This window comes from Pogoniulus pusillus, chromosome 13 (genome assembly GCF_015220805.1).
Source record: "Pogoniulus pusillus isolate bPogPus1 chromosome 13, bPogPus1.pri, whole genome shotgun sequence".
Lineage (NCBI taxonomy): Eukaryota > Metazoa > Chordata > Aves > Piciformes > Lybiidae > Pogoniulus > Pogoniulus pusillus.
Genome location: NC_087276.1, coordinates 5,700,214 through 5,717,609, shown reverse-complemented (window position 1 = coordinate 5,717,609; position 17,396 = coordinate 5,700,214). Strand labels below are relative to the sequence as shown.

General features: G+C 43.9%; 1 long non-coding RNA gene across 1 annotated transcript in view; it reads right to left on the bottom strand.

Moving 5' to 3' along the window:
- The window catches only part of LOC135180288 (uncharacterized), a 112,620-nt gene extending 96,230 nt beyond the window's left edge, over positions 1 to 16,390 (bottom strand). The window contains exon 1 of the long non-coding RNA XR_010304365.1: positions 16,299 to 16,390. This is a non-coding gene — a long non-coding RNA (uncharacterized LOC135180288). The remainder of the gene's footprint in view (positions 1 to 16,298) is intronic.
- Between the last annotated feature and the right edge of the window lie 1,006 nt (positions 16,391 to 17,396).

The window sequence follows — 17,396 nt, the reverse complement described above, 5'->3', positions numbered from 1 at the left end:
GGACCATGGCACTAAGTGCCTCATCCAGGCTTTGCTTCAACACCTCCAGGGACAGTGCCTCCACCACCTCCCTGGGCAGCCCATTCCAATGCCAATCACTCTCTCTGACAACAACTTCCTCCTAACATCCAGCCTAGACCTCCTCCGGCACAACTTGAGACTGTGTCCCCTTGTTCTGTTGCTGGTTGCCTGGCAGAAGAGACCAACCCCCACCTGGCTACAGCCTCCCTTCAGGTAGCTGTAGACAGCAGTAAGGTTTTCCCTGAGCCTCCTCTTCTGCAGGCTGCACACCCCCAGCTCCCTCAGCCTCTCCTCACAGGGCTGTGCTCCAGGCCCCTCACCAGCTTTGTTGTCCTTCTCTGGACACATTCCAGTACCTCAACATCTCTCTTGAATTGAGGAGCCTGGAACTGGACACAGCATTCAAGGTGTGGCCTGACCAGTGTTGAGTACAAGAGAATAACAACCTCCCTCTTCCTCCTGGCCACACTGTTCCTAAGCCAGGCCAGGATGTCATTGGCTCTCCTGCCCACCTGGGCACACTGCTGGCTCATTGTTCAGGTACTATCTACCAACACCCCCAGGTCCCTTTCTTCCTGGCTGCTCTCCAGCCACTCTGTCCCCCAGCCTGTAGTGCTGCTTGGGGCTGTTGTGATGGAGAACACTGCACTTGGCCTTAAGTCTCATCCCATTGGCCTCTGCTCACCCATCCAGCCTGTCCAGGTCACTTTTTTCAGGGCTCTTAAGAAGCCAAACACTCCTGCATCATCATCTTGATTAGGGTATATTTTATGCTATAGTTTGCACAAAACAGAAGAGTTTTTTCCTCTTCTACTAGACAACACAGCACTTAGGCTCTGGCAAGGCCTAAACCACTTAGTCAATTAGATTCCCTAGGCTGTATTTGCATTTGAACTGGGAAGACTGCCACCACTTGGTTAGATTCAAGCAAAACACCATTGCAATGAAGCTTTTAACTAGTTTCAGACCAGAAATCATGTAGTCATCTTTCTGCATTGGTAGGCTCCATTGTAGTGAACTGGATGAGGCACTTAGTGCTATGGTCTAGTTGACTGGCTAGGGCTGGGTGCTAGATTGGACTGGATGATCTTGGAGGTCTCTTCCAACCTGGTTGATTCTATGATTTGGTTGTTAGTCTGCTATATTTTTAATTCATAAAGCCATAAATAAACACCAATTACCCAGCTGAAGAATATTTGTGACGCTGCATCATTATTGGCTCTGGTGAATTACATGGACCTGGAGCTGTTCAAGGCAGGATTGGACGTGGCACTTGGTGCCATGGTCTAGCCTTGAGCTCTGTGGTAAAGGGTTGGACTTGATGATCTATGAGGTCTCTTCCAAGCTTGGTGATACTGTGATACCTATTGCTGCCATTCGTTCCTCCAAGTAGTTCTATGTTCCAACCTCTAAGTTTCTGTGATATATATATGTGTGGCTTTTAGTTGTTGCTTTGTTCTTGGAAGCCATTTTTGTGAAACAGTGAGTGTGTCAAACTGAAATTTGGTTATAGTGTTAAAGAGAGAGAGAGAGAAGAAACATTGGTAACCTTAAGTCTGACTGAAGTACTTATACAGAAGTACATAAGACCAAAAGCAGCCCCTTAAGATATAAATAGGCAGGACTCTCTTGAAGTGTCTATTTGGTTGTTTAACAATCTTATTACAAATCATGACCACTTTCCCAGCTTTCCACTTACATTTGGAATGCAAACCAAGAGGACTGCAATTGTTTTTACACCAGTGTCAAATAATAAAGAAACTATTTGCTGCTACTCAGTAGTTCCCTTTCTACAAATCTAAGAATAGAGTAAGGACTTGCAGACTATTTCACCCCGAGAGATCATAAACTGTTAATTAGTCATCATCCCCTTGCTTTGTTTATTGAGAGCAGCTTACAAAGTTAGGCACTATTTCCCAGCAAAGCACAACATTAGTGGTCTCAGATCTATATCCCTCTTAAATGTGTTCATTCACATCAGAGTGTTCATTATTTCCTCAACCACATTGGCTGATTCTAATGTCTGGGTACATCATACTGCTTACCCTTCCAAAATACAAAGATCATGTCTATCTTTCAAACTATATTGCCCCAGGAGCTCTGGAGGAAAGAAAAGCCACCACAAAACAAACCACCAAACCACACTAACATGATCACAAACAGCTCCAGAGAACCTCTTAGGTAATTCTATCAGTCCCTAGGATCTGTTATATCCACCTGGTAATACAGAAAGAACTTAACCTCAGAATTCAGCATCATTGTGCTAGTTTGAGCCTGGCTGGGATATTTTGGTGAGAGTAACTAGATGATAGGATGTGAAGAGGAAGCAAGGTTGATGTCTACTTCACCCATAGGCTTGCTAAGATGTATAACAACAGGAACACAAACATAGATAACAGAGTGTCTCTCTGGCTTTTTGGGGCTGCACTTTTCTCTCCAATTTGCTGCCTGACTAATTCTTCTGCTTCCTAATCCCCCTGGCCAATCCTCCAAACTCACCTTGAACATAAGGCAAGATCTGGGGTAAGGTAGAGGAGTGGGAAGAAGATGGAAGGGTGGTTGGGAGCCCCTCCTGAGGGGTCTGGTTTCTGGGAAGGCTGTTTAGACTCCATATTACTTTTTAACTTGCCTATTTCTGTATATACTGTAAATCTCTGCTTGTATATTGTGCTAAGCTGTATATATAGCTTCATTCTTCCAATTCCCAGATCAACTGAGTCTAGTCTTGGTGATTTTCTTAAGTCATGAACCAGCAATTCAGCTGACCTGAATGAACTCTGTTACTGCAATTAGCTGATATGCATCATGTTCCCTCACTTCAAAGCAGAAAGGTTTATATTCTATAACCTGCCTCCTATACTAGTAGCAACAATTTTATCATGTTTGACAGCAAAATAATAGTTAAGATCTCATTTATTCCCAAGATAGTTTAAAACCACATTTTACAGGCTAACTGCTTCTCTTGAACTCTTCATAGCACCATCCTCCTTATTTAATTGCTTTGGAGACTTGATAGAGGAATGAGAAACTGAACAAATTTACATGAACAATGAGATGTGCAGTTACAATAAGATTAAAAATTTAGATGAGTTATAGGTAGATGTAAGAGTAAATAAAGCAGATAATTCATCACTGTGACATCTAGGAGAAGATAAACTGAGTACTCTTTTCAACTTGACAAGGCAGTAATCGGATCCATGTCGACTATGACTATTAAAGTCAGAGGTCATAAAAATATTGACAAGGCTTCCAGAGAAGTCTAAATGATGTGTGTATATAAAAGAAATAAGATCATACTCTTTATCCTATGATTTTGAAAATCAAGTTGTTATCAAACTGACAGTCTGGCTTTTTCATTCGTAATTCCAAGTTAATCTGAGCAGCCCTGAGGAAAAGGACCTGGGGGTCTGGGGTGATGAAAAGTTCAACAGGAGCCTGCAGTGTGAGTGCAGCCCAGACAGCAACTGTGTGCTGGGCTGCAGCAAGAGCAGTGTGGGCAGTAGGGCAAGGGAGAGGATTCTGCCCCTTGGCTCTGCTCTCCTCAGACCCCACCTGGAGTCCTGTGTACAGTTCTGGAGCCCCCAGCACAAGAAGGACATGGAACTGTTGGAGCCAGTCCAGAGGAGGGCCACAGTGATGCTCAGAGGGCTGCAGCAGCTCTGTTATGATGACAGGCTACAAGAGTTAGGGCTCTGCAGCCTGCAGAAGGGAAGTCTTCAAGGAGACCTTCTAGTGGCCTTCCAGTATCTGAAGGGGACCTACAGGAAGCCTGGGGAGGGACTATTGACAAGGTCTTGTTATGACAGAAGAAGGGGTAATGGGGTTAAAGTGGCAGAGGGGAGATTCCAAGTAGATGTTAGGAAAGGTTTCTTTGCAGTGAGGGTGGTGAGACACTGGCACAGGCTGCTCAGGGAGGTTGTGGCTGCTCCCTACCTGGAGGTATTGAAGGCCAGGTTGGATGAGGTCTTGAGCAACCTGCTCTAGTGGGAGGTGTCCCTGCCTATGGTAGGGGGTTGGAACTGGATGATCCTTGAGGTCCCTTCCAAACTAAACCATTCTATGACTCTTTCCCTACATTCCTAATGCAGGGATGCATACTGTGCTTTGCTCTAACGCAGCTAACACTGGGACAGAACATGGAAGAATCAGACCACACCACACTCACCTAAGGACAAACACCCTCCTCCTCCTCTGTAATAGCAGAGGCAGATGAGCACCTGCAGAGTATGTTTCTATTCCCAGAAGTCCTGAACAGCCTCTGAAAGCATCTATTATTTTTTCCCAATTGAACAAAATGCTCCTAATTTGGGTGCCACAGTCAGATGCCAAAGCATTGGTGGTTGCTAACAATGATTTACCTATGCTGGGCAAGAAGATTCTGACAGCTCAGTAGAACTTTCTTTAAATTACCTTAACACCTCTTTCAACCACAATTTCTCATGAGATTTGTTTTCCACTTAAACCAAACAGAAAGCATAAGCACAGCTATCAAATGGAAGTTCAGTTTCTAGTTTGGAGACTACCAAAGACCGAGTCCAAGCCTTGTTTACTGAACACAAGTTCACTTTTTTTCTCCAAGTCCTTCTGTTTTAGAGAAATAAAAAGGCAGGCACCCAAACTAACTCCCTTTTAATGTAGGTCCATAGATCTGTGAAAGATCTTTGGCCACAAGCCTGTTTTTATTAGATGAATCATTCTGGGCTCAGAATCCAGTCACTCCAGCAGCCACATATCGGCCTAGCAATATGTGAAGTTCAGGTACATCTGTGAAAATGGAAAGCATCCAGGTCTGACATCAGAAAATCACAGGCTCACAGGATATTAGGGGTTGGAAGGGACCCAAGGAGATCATTGAGACCAACACCCCCCCCCCCCCTCCCCACACCAGAGCAGGATAATACTAAGACAGATCACAGAGGAAAACATCTAGACAGGTCTTGAAAAGCTCCACAGAAAGAGACCACACAACCTCTCTGGGGAGCCTGTTCCAGTGCTCTGTGACCCTTACAGTAAAGAAGTTCCCCCTTGTCTTGAGGCTGAACCTCTTGTGCTGCAGTTTACATCCACTGCTCCTTGTCCTATCCCAGGGAGCACTGAGCAGAGCCTGTCCCCCCACTCCTGGCAGCCTTCAGATACCTAGAAACATTTATCAAATCCCCTCTAAATCTTCTCTTCTCCAGACTAAACAGCCCCAGGTCCCTCAGCCTCTCCTCATCAGCCATGCCCTCCTGTCCCCTCATCATCCTCATAGCTCTCTGCTGGTCTCTCTCCAGCAGATCCCTGTCCCTCTTAAACTGGGGAGCCCAAACCTGGACACAATATTCAAGATGAGGTCTCAGCAGGGCAAAGTGGAGAGGCAGGAGGACCTCCCTTGATCTGCTGGACACACTCTTCCTAATACACCCCAGGATCCAAGGGCACATTGCTGTGCCATGGTTAACTTGTTATCCACCAGGACTCCCAGGTCACTCTCCACAGGGCTGCTTTCCAGCAGATCACCTCCCAGCCTGTACTGATGCATGCTGTACATGCTCTGCCATGATCTGCCTTCCAAGCAGGAGTCAGATTTGGATTAATTTAGGAAGAAAATTGCATGCTGAAGCAGCCAGGCAGAAAGGGAACTGGGGGTACTGGTAGATAGTAGCTGAACATGAGCCAGCAGTGTGCTCAGGTGGCCAAGAGAGCCAATGGCATCCTGGCCTGGATCAGGAATAGCATGGCTAGTAGGACAAGGGAGGTTATTCCGCCCCTGTACTCAGCACTGCTCAGGCCATACCTTGAGTCCTGTGTCCAGTTCTGGGTTCCTCAATTCAAGAGAGATGTACTAGAACATGGCCAGAGAAGGGTGACAAGGCTGGTGAGGGGCCTGGAACACAGCCCTGTGAGGAGAGGCTGAGGGAGCTGGGGGTGTGCAGCCTGCAGAAGAGGCGGCTCAGGGTTGACCTCATTGCTGTCTACAACTGTCTGAAGGGAGGTTGTAGCCAGGTGGGAAATGGTCTCTTCTGCCAGGCAAGCAGCAACAAGGGGACACAGTCTCAAGCTGTGTCAGGGAAGGTCTAGGCTGGATGTTAGGAGGAAGTTGTTGGCAGAGAGAGTGATTGGCATTGGAATGGGCTGCCCAGGGAGGTGGTGGAGTCACCGCCCGTGGAGGTGTTGAAGCAAAGCCTGGCTGAGGCACTTAGTGCCATGGTCTGGCTGACTGGCTAGGGCTGTGTGCTAGGTTGCCCTGGATGATCCTGGAGGTCTCTTCCAACCTGGTTGATTCTATGATCTGTGGCTTTGCACTCACAAAGTGTGAAGGAAGCAAAGTAGCCTGTCCAAAACATCACTTCTATGCTCCTTCTAAATTCATTAGCAGATTTTCTGCTTTAAGACATTACTTGAGGAGCTCAGAGCAGTGAATAGCAGTGAGCAAGTTCCTCAATGAAACATTTAAGCTCATTGTATCTAGCCCACAACTTAAAAAAGACATTGTGCAGTTTCAGCTTCTCAGAGTTTAAGACACTTCCTAGCTGACTCATCTTTTTCAGGATGTATAAAATTGCTACTCCCCCTAGCCCTGCAACACAGATAATAAAATACAAAGGAGAGCAGGAGAGAATAGGAACACAGGAAATATATTTTCTCTTCTGAGCAGCACCAAGTCAGGTGGTCCAAAACTATGACTTGCTGGTAGTAAAGCAATTCAATAACCAGGCAGAAATGCAGGATAGGTTTTACTGACCATGATGAAATACTAGCACTATAAAAGAATAGAGCTGGTTTAGTGGAAACTCACCATGTTCCCTCCTTCTTACAAAGGAAATAGAAAGTTGCCTGTTTGAAACTACCAAAGCCATTTGTGTGGCTGAATCATAGAATCAACCAGGTTAGAAGAGACCTCCAAGGTCATCCAGGTCAATCTATCACCCAGCCCTATCCAGTTAACTAGCCCATGGTACCAAGTGCCTCATCCAGGCTTTGCTTCAACACCTCCAGGGAAAGAGACTCCACCACCTCCCTGGGCAGCCCATTCCAATGCCAATCACTCTCTCTGTGAAGAACTTCTTCCTAACATCCAGCCTATACCTACCCTGGCACAACTTGAGACTGTGTCCCCTTGTTCTATTGCTGGTTACCTGGGAGAAGAGGCCAACCCCCACCTGGCTACAATGCCCCTTCAGGTAGTTGTAGAGAGTAATAAGATCACCCCTGAGCCTCTTCTTCTCCAGGCTAAACACCCCCAGCTCCCTCAGCCTCTCCTCATAGGGTTTATGCTCCAGGCCCCTCACCAGCTTTGTTGCCCTTCTCTGGACACATTCCAGCACCTCAACATCTCTCTTGAACTGGACACAGGACTCAAGGTGTTGCCTGACCAGTGTTGAGTACAGGGGAAGAAAAACCTCCCTTGTCCTACTGAGTTATACTGCAAACAACTACACACACAAAAACACCCAACTTAACTGTAGACTGTAAGCACATGAGCACAGCTAATGACTGAATAATGCTGAACAGCTTGGAAATTCAGGACAGAGCACAAAGCTCCTGTTTTATCAACTACGTGTCTGTAAGATTATGATATGCATATCAGTGGAAGAGACTCATTGCTACAAAAACTAAATATCCTACAAGGGTTTTTTTTTCAGCCACAGAAAATACAGTCTGTATCATGAGCCCAGATCACAGCCACTTCACAACCATTATAAATCATTTCTAGAAGACTGATACAAGCATCAATTCAATTTAGAAAGCATGGCATTTCAAGGAGCTTAATTAAAGTTAATGAATACACCAATATTCAATTAGCATATATTATTGGTGAATATTCAATATTCAATTCAAGAGAGATGCTGGAAGGTGTCCAGAGAAGGGTGACAAAGCTGGTGAAGGGCCTGGAGCACAGCCCTGTGAGGAGAGGCTGAGGGAGCTGGGGGTGTGCAGCCTGGAGGAGGCTCAGGGCAGAGCTCATTGCTGTCTACAGCTACCTGAAGGGAGGCTGTAGCCAGGTGGGGTTGGTCTCTTCTGCCAGGCAAGCAGCAACAGAACAAGGGGACACAGTCTCAACATGTGCCAGGGGAAGTATAGGCTGGATGTTAGGAGGGAGTTGTTGGCAGAGAGAGTGATTGGCATTGGAATGGGCTGCCCAGGGAGGTGGTGGAGGTGTTGAAGAAAAGCCTGGATGAGGCACTTAGTGCCATGGTCTAGGTGACTGGCTAGGACTAGGTTGGCCTGGATGATCCTGGAGGTCTCTTCCAACCTGGTTGATTCTGTTGTATAGTCACTGAGAGCAGATTCCTAGCAGGTGTAATGAATGATGGATCTCTGCAAACTAGAGCATTAGAAACATTTTACCAGAACCCTGAGCTCTGACAGAGGTTCTACCTCTGGATTGTTTTAGAAGTACTTTCTTAGCCTCACGGCTAAGAGTGACCCCACCAGCAAGGCACGGGCCAGCAAGGATTTTTTGCTGTGGCAAATAAAAGAGCAGGCAAGGTACAGCAATGAGTTTGGTTAGCTAACTTCCACTAAGTGTTAGAGAAAGCTGAGAACCTGTCACTCAGGAAAGGGAGTGTTCAAAGCACCTCCCTGCAATTATTTAAGTGTTAAGACCTCTTATGCCCCATCCTCCCTATTCCCCATCCCTCTGCTTCAGTCTGGGAATGAACAAGTCTTTGTAACAGATTACTCTGGACTCTCTGGCATCCTTACAATGCATGTTTGCTAAGCACCATACATGTAGGGAGATATCTTAATAATAAATATGCCATCTGTTTGCTATCTTAGCACATGTTAGAGGAACAGTGAGAAATTACCTATCATTGTGTTACAAAACCAGTAAGACTCAAGACAAGAGTAATAAGGGCTCAATTTATGACAAAGCCTACTAACAGGACAATATATTTCAGAGCTTCAGGAAAAGTATCTGGGGAGGTAGAAATTCACAGAGATAATGTCCTTAAATAATCAAAGTCATGCAGCAACAAATGAAAGACTGCTTTTGAATATGTATTTCTAAATGTCTGAAAGCAGAGGCTGTTGAAATTGTTTACATTCAGGACCAGATTAATTCCCCATAGATATGAACCAGCAACAGAACAAGGGGACACAGTCTCAAGTTGTGCCAGGGGAGGTATAGGCTGGATGTTAGGAGGAAGTTGTTGGCAGAGAGAGTGATTGGCATTGGAATGGGCTGCCCAGGGAGGTGGTGGAGTTGCCATCCCTGGAGGTGTTGAAGAAAAGCCTGGCTGAGGCACCTAGTGCCATGGTCTAGTTCATTGGATAGTCTTTGAAGTGTTTGAAAAAACCAGGTTTTCCACAATTTCAATATCTTGCTGCCTGTTTGGAAGCCAAATGTTCTGCATAAGTGACAATAAATGTATTCAGATCCACAGACATGAGAGATTATCACCTTGTCAGGTTCATCTACCTCACATAATAGTTACCATGATCTTACAGACTTCCCAAGCCAAAGGAGGTATCCCTGTCTTGACTAAAGCTCAGTTGAAAACATGGAATAGTATTTTGCCTTTCTTTTGCTACATGTTTTTGATGGAATTTAGTGGGCATGTGTGAAGGTGTCACTTGGTTGTGTGATTTTAACTCTGCAATAGCTTTTAAGAACAGAGGAGGTGTTTTGCTAAATCATTAGAACAAAACTCTTCAGGAATGCTCCTCCCTCCAATTTCTTCACATGCATTTTGAATACAGTCTAGAAACAATGACATTTTTTCTCCTCTTCAGAGACCCTATAGAAAAGGAAAATCCCTTTACAGCCACACTAATAATCCCAGTGATTCAGAGAAGAACTATTTTCTAGTTACAAAGGAAGTTGCAAAATATTGTGTAATATTAAAATGGCATTTAGGTAGCCATGGAATCAATACACAAATATCTATGTTAAAAAAAGCCCAAGATGCAACCTCACTTTGAATCATAGAATCATCCAAGTTGGAAGAGATCTCCAAGCTCATCCAGTCCAACTTGTCACCAAGTCCTAGCCAGTCAATTAGACCACGGCACCAAGTGCACCATCCAGTCTTGTCTTCAACACCTCCAGGGAAGGTGACTCCACCACCTCCCTGGGCAGCCCATTCCAATGCCAATCACTCTCTCTCTGAAGAACTTCCTCCTCACATCCAGCCTAGACCTCCCCTGGCACAACTTGAGACTGTGTCCTCTTGTTCTGTTGCTGGTTGTCTGGGAGAAGAGACCAACCCCCACCTGGCTACAACCTCCCTTCAGGTAGCTGTAGACAGCAGTAAGGTTTTCCCTGAGCCTCCTCTTCTGCAGGCTGCACATCCCCAGCTCCCTCAGCCTCTCCCCATAGGGTTTGTGTTCCAGGCCCCTCACCAGCCTTGTTGTCCTTCTCTGGACACATTCCAGCACCTCAACATCTCTCTTGAATTAAGAAGCCCAGAACTGGACACAGTACTCAAGGTGTGGCCTGAGCAGTGCTGAGTACAGGGGCAGAATGACCTCCTTGTCCTACTGGCCGCATTGTTCCTGATGCAGATCAGGATGCCATTGGCTCCCCTGAGCACCCTCTTGGCTCATTTTTAGCTACTATCTATCAGTACCCCCAAGTCTCTTTCCGCCTGGCTGCTCTCAGCCACTCAGTCCCCAGCCTGTAGTGCTGCTTGGGGTTGTTGTGGCCAAAATGTAGAACCCTGCACTTGGCCTTGTTCAATCTCATCCCATTGGCCTTTGCCCACCCATCCAGCCTGTCAGGGTCCCTCTGCAGGGCTCTCCTACCCTCAAACAGATCCACATCTGCTCCTAGCTTGGCATCATCTGCAAACTTACTGATACTGGAATTCAATCTCTTGGTTGAGATGATCAATAAAGATATTGAACAGGACTGGGCCCAGCACACAGTTCATATGAGAAGACTGTTTGGGCTGAAATGTTAATAACCTGCTTCCATAGGGTTCTGTGAATGATGATATACAAGAAAAAAACACTACATCCAAAGGGTACTTAAAACCCATCAGCCTTGAACCAGAAGACATCCATTTTACTTGAGGGAATAGGCAGAGCAATGTACATTGCAAGTCAAATTCACAGCATGAAATGACATTTTCATTTGCATAAAACCACCATTACAAGCTTTTAATTGTCCCTGATGATTATTAGATTCAGAGAAATCAAAAAAATGGTAGAAAGTGAGGAAATGCAGGCAGAGAAAGTTCAATATGCACTATCACAGGTTCTTTGATCACTTGACATATCTAGTTAGGTTTTTGCTATATTCCATTGCATGACCTAAAATGTTCTGAAGTATTTCCTCTTTCCAAAAGGCAACCAAGTTCTAGCACAAATGTTACACTGATCTGTACAGTCTAAAAGTCTCTATTAAATTCACACTGGCAAAAGTTTAAGACCACTACATTTTGTGTACATGATACTAGATAAAATAATATCTTGGGGGGGACCAGATAGATTTAATACTCCATTCCCCTTGCCTCAAAGCACCTGAAGTCTTTGGCTTTTCAGTAGATCATTTAACAGTTTACATTGCCAAACAAAGCTCAGGTCAAAGAAAAGGAGTACACAACAGTGTGAGGACCTATATTCTGCCCTTGCATGCTGAAGTTTAAACCAGACTTTCTGACACTCAGCTGTAGCTGTTCTTTAGGAGGGGTAATGCTATACAAGACACAGTCCCTTTCTCCCAACCACACTCACTTTGCAATCAACCCTTTTCACCAAGCCAATTTGATTCATTGAACAACCATTTTCTCAGTGGGCAGTTTGCTGCCAGCCTTGAGATTTTAGTCGGGTCTGGGCAAGCAGACAGCAGAGGCAAACTGCAGCCTTAGCATTTGACCTATTCAGGTATTTCAAAACTGAAATGAAGTTAAACAAAAAAAAAAAAACAAACCAAAAAGAAGTCAAGCTTAGAATTTGAGGTAGTACACACTTGCTGAGGGAGGCACCTGAACACAGCTCCATGGAGCTGCTCTGGATTGGAAGCAAAGTTGGTGGCTAAAATTAAGCCACAACATCAAAAAAACCCCAAAAAAACCCAAAACCATTCCCTCTTGCATTTCATTACAGAAGTCATTTTCCTAACACACTGCTAGAGTGCTGACTTGCTGCTCTTGGTAAGAAAAACACATCCAAAAGATATGCCAGCAAACATACAAAAAAGGTAAATGAACATTTTCCTACAGATACCAACACTAAGTTCACTTGTACCTCAGGACCACAGAAATCTCACTCTCAACAAGTACTCTGAGCAAACGTTTCTGAACTGCTTTGGATCAAGCTAACTCATACAGCCTTGGAATTCACCAACAGACAAACAAATAAAGCAAGCACCAAAAAGACAAACCCAACCAACTCAAAAAGTGCTGTGCTGAGGAGGAAGAAGTAAGCAAAAACTTTCCAGGCTGGGCTTAGAAAGCCAAGCACTGTAAGACAAAGTGACCCTAACTGGCAAACAGGCTTTCCCCACCCCTGCCTTCGCCCAGCTCCTGATACGTGTTTGTTTATGCCTCCGGCTCAGCCTCGGAAGCCTTTGCAAAACAAAGCAAGGCTGAGCAAAGCCAGTGCCCTGTGCTAGTGTGCCCAGGGCTGTCACAAACTTCACCAGGACACCCCAACCCGTACTCACCCTTCAAGGAGACGCTTCTTGCCCTGGAGCTCCAAGCTCACACGCCTTCCTGAGACTGCCCAAACCTCTCCATCTTGCAGTCACCCGACTTTCTGCTGAATAGCTAACAGCTGTGCTAGGAGCCCTGAGCCTCAGCTGTTTGCACTTACTCAGCAATCAAGCCTAATTAGAAGGACCAGCTCTCGTGCACTTCTGCTGTGAGGACAGGCTACAAGAGGTGGGGCTCTGCAGCCTGTTCTAGGGGGATTTTTTTCCCTCAGAGTATTCCACATTAAGATATGATAATTTCTTGTATTCCCATAGCACTGGTGTGTTAGTTTGAAGCTAGCTGGAATGTTTTGGTGAGAAGGATTAGATAACAGTGCTGATGTCTACTTCACTCACAGGCTTGCTGAGAGGTATAAGAACAAGAATCCAGACACAGGTAAGGGAGTCCTTCTGCTGGGGAACTCAGAGATGCATTTTTTTCTCTCTCCAGCCCCTCTGCTGTTTGATTAATTCACTTTGCTTCCTAACCCCCTGGCTGAACCTCCATTATTCCTTGGGGCTGGGGTAAAGTTGAGAGGGGCAGGAGAAGGTAGACTTTCCAGAGCCAGCTGAGTCTAATCTGGGTGATTGGATCCAAAGTGTGGAGGGGCAGGGAACACCCAAACCACCACAGCTGGTCTGAATCATAGAATCTCCCGTGGCCAAGGACTGGCTAGCAAATTGCATGCTAATTAAAAACCAAACCCCAACAAAGAAGCAAACAAGCAGAAAAAGCCCAGTGCCTTCCATGACTTACAGCTTTTCTGCTAGTGCATTACACATCCAGTAGAACCATTCACTTGAGTGGACTGAACTCCAAATGAGCAGGTTTGCACCAAGGAAAAACACCATCAAAACAAAAAGCACAGGAGAAAAAGCAATTATTCTTCTTCACCCTAACAAAGACCCTTATGCAGAGAACCACAGCCATTGTTATAGTTTTTTTGGAACATGATTCCCAAATTTAGAACATGATTTTTTGGAACTATGATTCTATGGTTGATAAAGGGTTTTTTTTTTAGGACCATAATGTTGAAAGATAACTTCAGTCCTGATAACAATTTTATTATCGAAGTTCCAGGAAGCAGGGGACCTCCACTCTCTGCAGTTTAAAACACACATCCATGTACATAAAAATTCTCAGAATGAAGAACTTCATGTAACAACAGCAAAAAAAAAAATGTTTGGGTGATTATAGAAATATTTATTTTCACAAGTTAGGAGTGGTCTGTCTTAACTGATGTTAAAAACAACTCTCTGTTCAGTGTTTAAAATGCCTCTACTGAGCCCATAGTGCCAAAGAAATCCAGCCACTGGTAGCAACAACTTGTATCAATAAAAGGTCTAATTACCACAACTCGAAACCAAACAAAATAATCATTGCATTGTTGTCATGGCATATCTAATTTTTACTGCCTGATGGTATAAAACCAATGCAAAATGTTCACCATTACTATGGAACAATTGAGTTAGCTCAGGTCTCAGCACTTTCAATTTCATGTCAAGAAGTTGCCTCTAAAACAAGGATAAATAAGTTGTTTATACTGTAAATGTATTTGATTTACAAATTAGCCATGTGACCACTAATATCTGGTTTCTCAAGTTCAGAGTATTTAATCAATGTTGCCTTTCTAAGCTCTCCTCCCTGCAGACCAGTGGTTTCAGAACTGATACAGAGCTTAATCAATTACCCAAATGTCAATAACTGGAAGCACTAATTGGTCAGTTAGGAACATGTGTTTTTTCCCCACAGTTCTCAGGCAGCTCTTGGGTTTGGTTGCTCCTTATGCAGGTTTGCATTCTGAGTATTCTATATTTGCTTTGCTGACATTAGAAGGCTGAGGATGTTCTTCTGCATCCTCAGTATTTCATTCACGAAGCCTTTTTATGCAACGACTCCACACCTGACAGCAGGCCCTAAAGCAGTCACACACACTAAACAATTACAACAACTCATAAAAATAAGCAGTGCATAAAATGTAACAGAAGAACATTACCCTTACAATGCTTGCCACCCTCAGGGGATCCATTTTCTTCCCACAAACACATAGTTTCCTTTGACATTAATGGGAGCTACATGAATAAGGAAAAAAAGCAAGAGATCCTTCTCCTGAAAAACACATTTGTGCTGAGTGGATATTGGCAGCCTGCTTAGCCCAGGTGATTGGTGGTGGCCCTACTTAGAGAATATTTGCCTGCAGGCTGCTGGTTCATGTTCCAGAAAGATGAAAACTCTAAGTGTCATCACAGTTTCAAAGATCACTTGCTTGCTGCTCTATGGTCTTGGTTCATTTCACAACATTCAGTTTTAAGGAGCAGTATTAATTGGGCTGTCTCCCTTAAAGTGGTCCTTCTACAACCCTGTTTACAGGTACACTCCAGTGCTAACTATAACACCACAATTTGCTCAGTGTTGGTACAATTCTCTGCCACTAAGGAATAAGTAGTAAAAGGAGAGATAAGCTTTTAAGTTTCCAGATCTGAATAAAGTTAGATGCAGTCAGAAGCAGTGCATAAAAACCAAGAACAACACAGTCAAAAATGTTGCATTCTGCATTTCCCTTCAGTTCATAAAAAACAACAACACAGTCAAAAATGTTGCATTCTGCATTTCCCTTCAGTTCATCCAAAACAACACATTCAAAAATGTTGCATTCTGCATTTCCCTTCAGTTCATCCAAAACAACACAGTCCAAAATGTTGCATTCTGCATTTCCCTTCAGTTCATCCAAAACAACACAGTCAAAAATGTTGCATTCTGCATTTCCCTTCAGTTCATCCAAAGCAATAACACAGTTAAAAATGTTGCATTCTGCATTTCCCTTCAGTTCATCCAAAACAACAGTCAAAAATGTTGCATTCTGCATTTCCCTTCAGTTCATCCAAAACAACAACACAGTTAAAAATGTTGCATTCTGCATTTCATTTCAGTTCACCCAAAACAACAAAACAGTCCAAAATGTTGTATTCTGCATTCCCCTTCACATTCTATCAAGCAATTATACACAACTCAACAGAAGTTAAACTAAAACTTTGTACTGTTGGGACCAGCTGTTAAAGATTTGCAGGAGGATTTCTATCTGCATTCAATCAGAGAATGGCAGAGAGGAATAATCACATTATATGCTTCAGCTGGTAGAGGTGGGAAACAACATCTTTTGGTGCAGCTCTATTAAGCTTCATCTTCAATGTCTGATATGGAACCAAATGCAATGTCGTTGTGGAGGTAAGCCAGCCAAAGAAACAAAGCAAAGCAAAATAAACCAAACAACAAGGAGTCAAGAAAAACAATAAGTGTCCCAAACCTCACTCTCCTATTGATATTTTTCCCTTTGCCTGCCCCATTCACTCGCCTGAGGTCATCTGTTAACCTTCTGTCTCAGTTCTAGTTTAAATTTCCCACAGACTCAAATACAGGTAATAGAACCCATAACAGTTCATAGGATGCCTTTCCCTCTCCCCCCATTTTTTTTCTAAAGGAAAGGAATTAGAGGTAGAGAAGAAAGGTAAAGCACACCCAAATAAATAATCTCACTTCGATTTGGAAGTTAAAATAGAAAACTTTAACAATAAATAAAAGGTATTCAAAGGAAGGAGTTTACAAAGAAAATATAGGGGAGGAAAAAATAGATACAAAATATATATATATACATACAACCAGATTGATGTCAATGGCTTTGTCCACCCCTCCTGGATTGATGGCTATGTGGTGAAGCAAAGAGTAGCAGCAAACTGGATGGCGATGCTGGCAAGCAGGAAGGCAAGGCAAGAAAGAGGAAGGTCCTCTGCTTTTATAGTGGGCTAGCAGGAAGTGGGAGTTGGCTAAACACCACACCTGGACTCCCCAAATGATGCATAATCACTAACACCTGTCACAGGCAAGCCACAATTTCTGCAGACCTTCACAGTGGGAAAGTAGAGGCTGCTCAGAATGTCCATAGTGCTGAACTGAGTATCATTTCAACCAACACAACAGCCTAACTATGTCCTATACTTTATCTTGTGCTCATACAACTGTTTTCTGCTGAATGAGAGATCAATTCTGCCTATGTCAAGCGACTCAGTTTTGGTTTTGCCATTAATCTTATGAAGATGCTCAGATGAAGCTCTTCTGCCATGTCAGTACATTTGTCTTTTAGACGACAGACTAAATCTTTTCAACTGTATGAGAGTCAGTTTCTTAGCACAGCTGAAAGCAACTGCAGATCCCTTCTTGAGAACAGGCTGGATTCTGACACAAAGAAACAGAAAGTAATCTTCTACAATTCAGTGTCTACTATTAGGGACAGAACAGAAAGCTAAATTACTGGCTCATCCAACATTGCCAGAAGACGTATCACAGATTAACCCTGTAATTTTGCCATCTGCCCTCCAATTTACTCCATGTCAAGACACTAGCAGCTATGCAGCATCCCTCTATGACATCAATTCCCATCAGACAATTGAAGAGCTATGACCTTCTTTGGGCACTGACACGTTTACTACAAAGGAATTTTGCTAAGCTTGAGGAGGGACACTTATAAGGGATTGGTTCATCATTTTATCAGCTCATGACAACAAATGACAAAGCCAAAATCTACCTGGTTTTACAAATAAAGGAATTCAGTGATGTTCTAAAGAATGAAAACAGAAGTACACCCCTAGTATTTAAGGCAAAAGTGGTGACTCATTTTTAGACTCACTCTACCTATTATATTCCTTTCTCAGAGGACCATCTTGCAAAGAAATCCTCTTCTACACATTTCTACTTTTC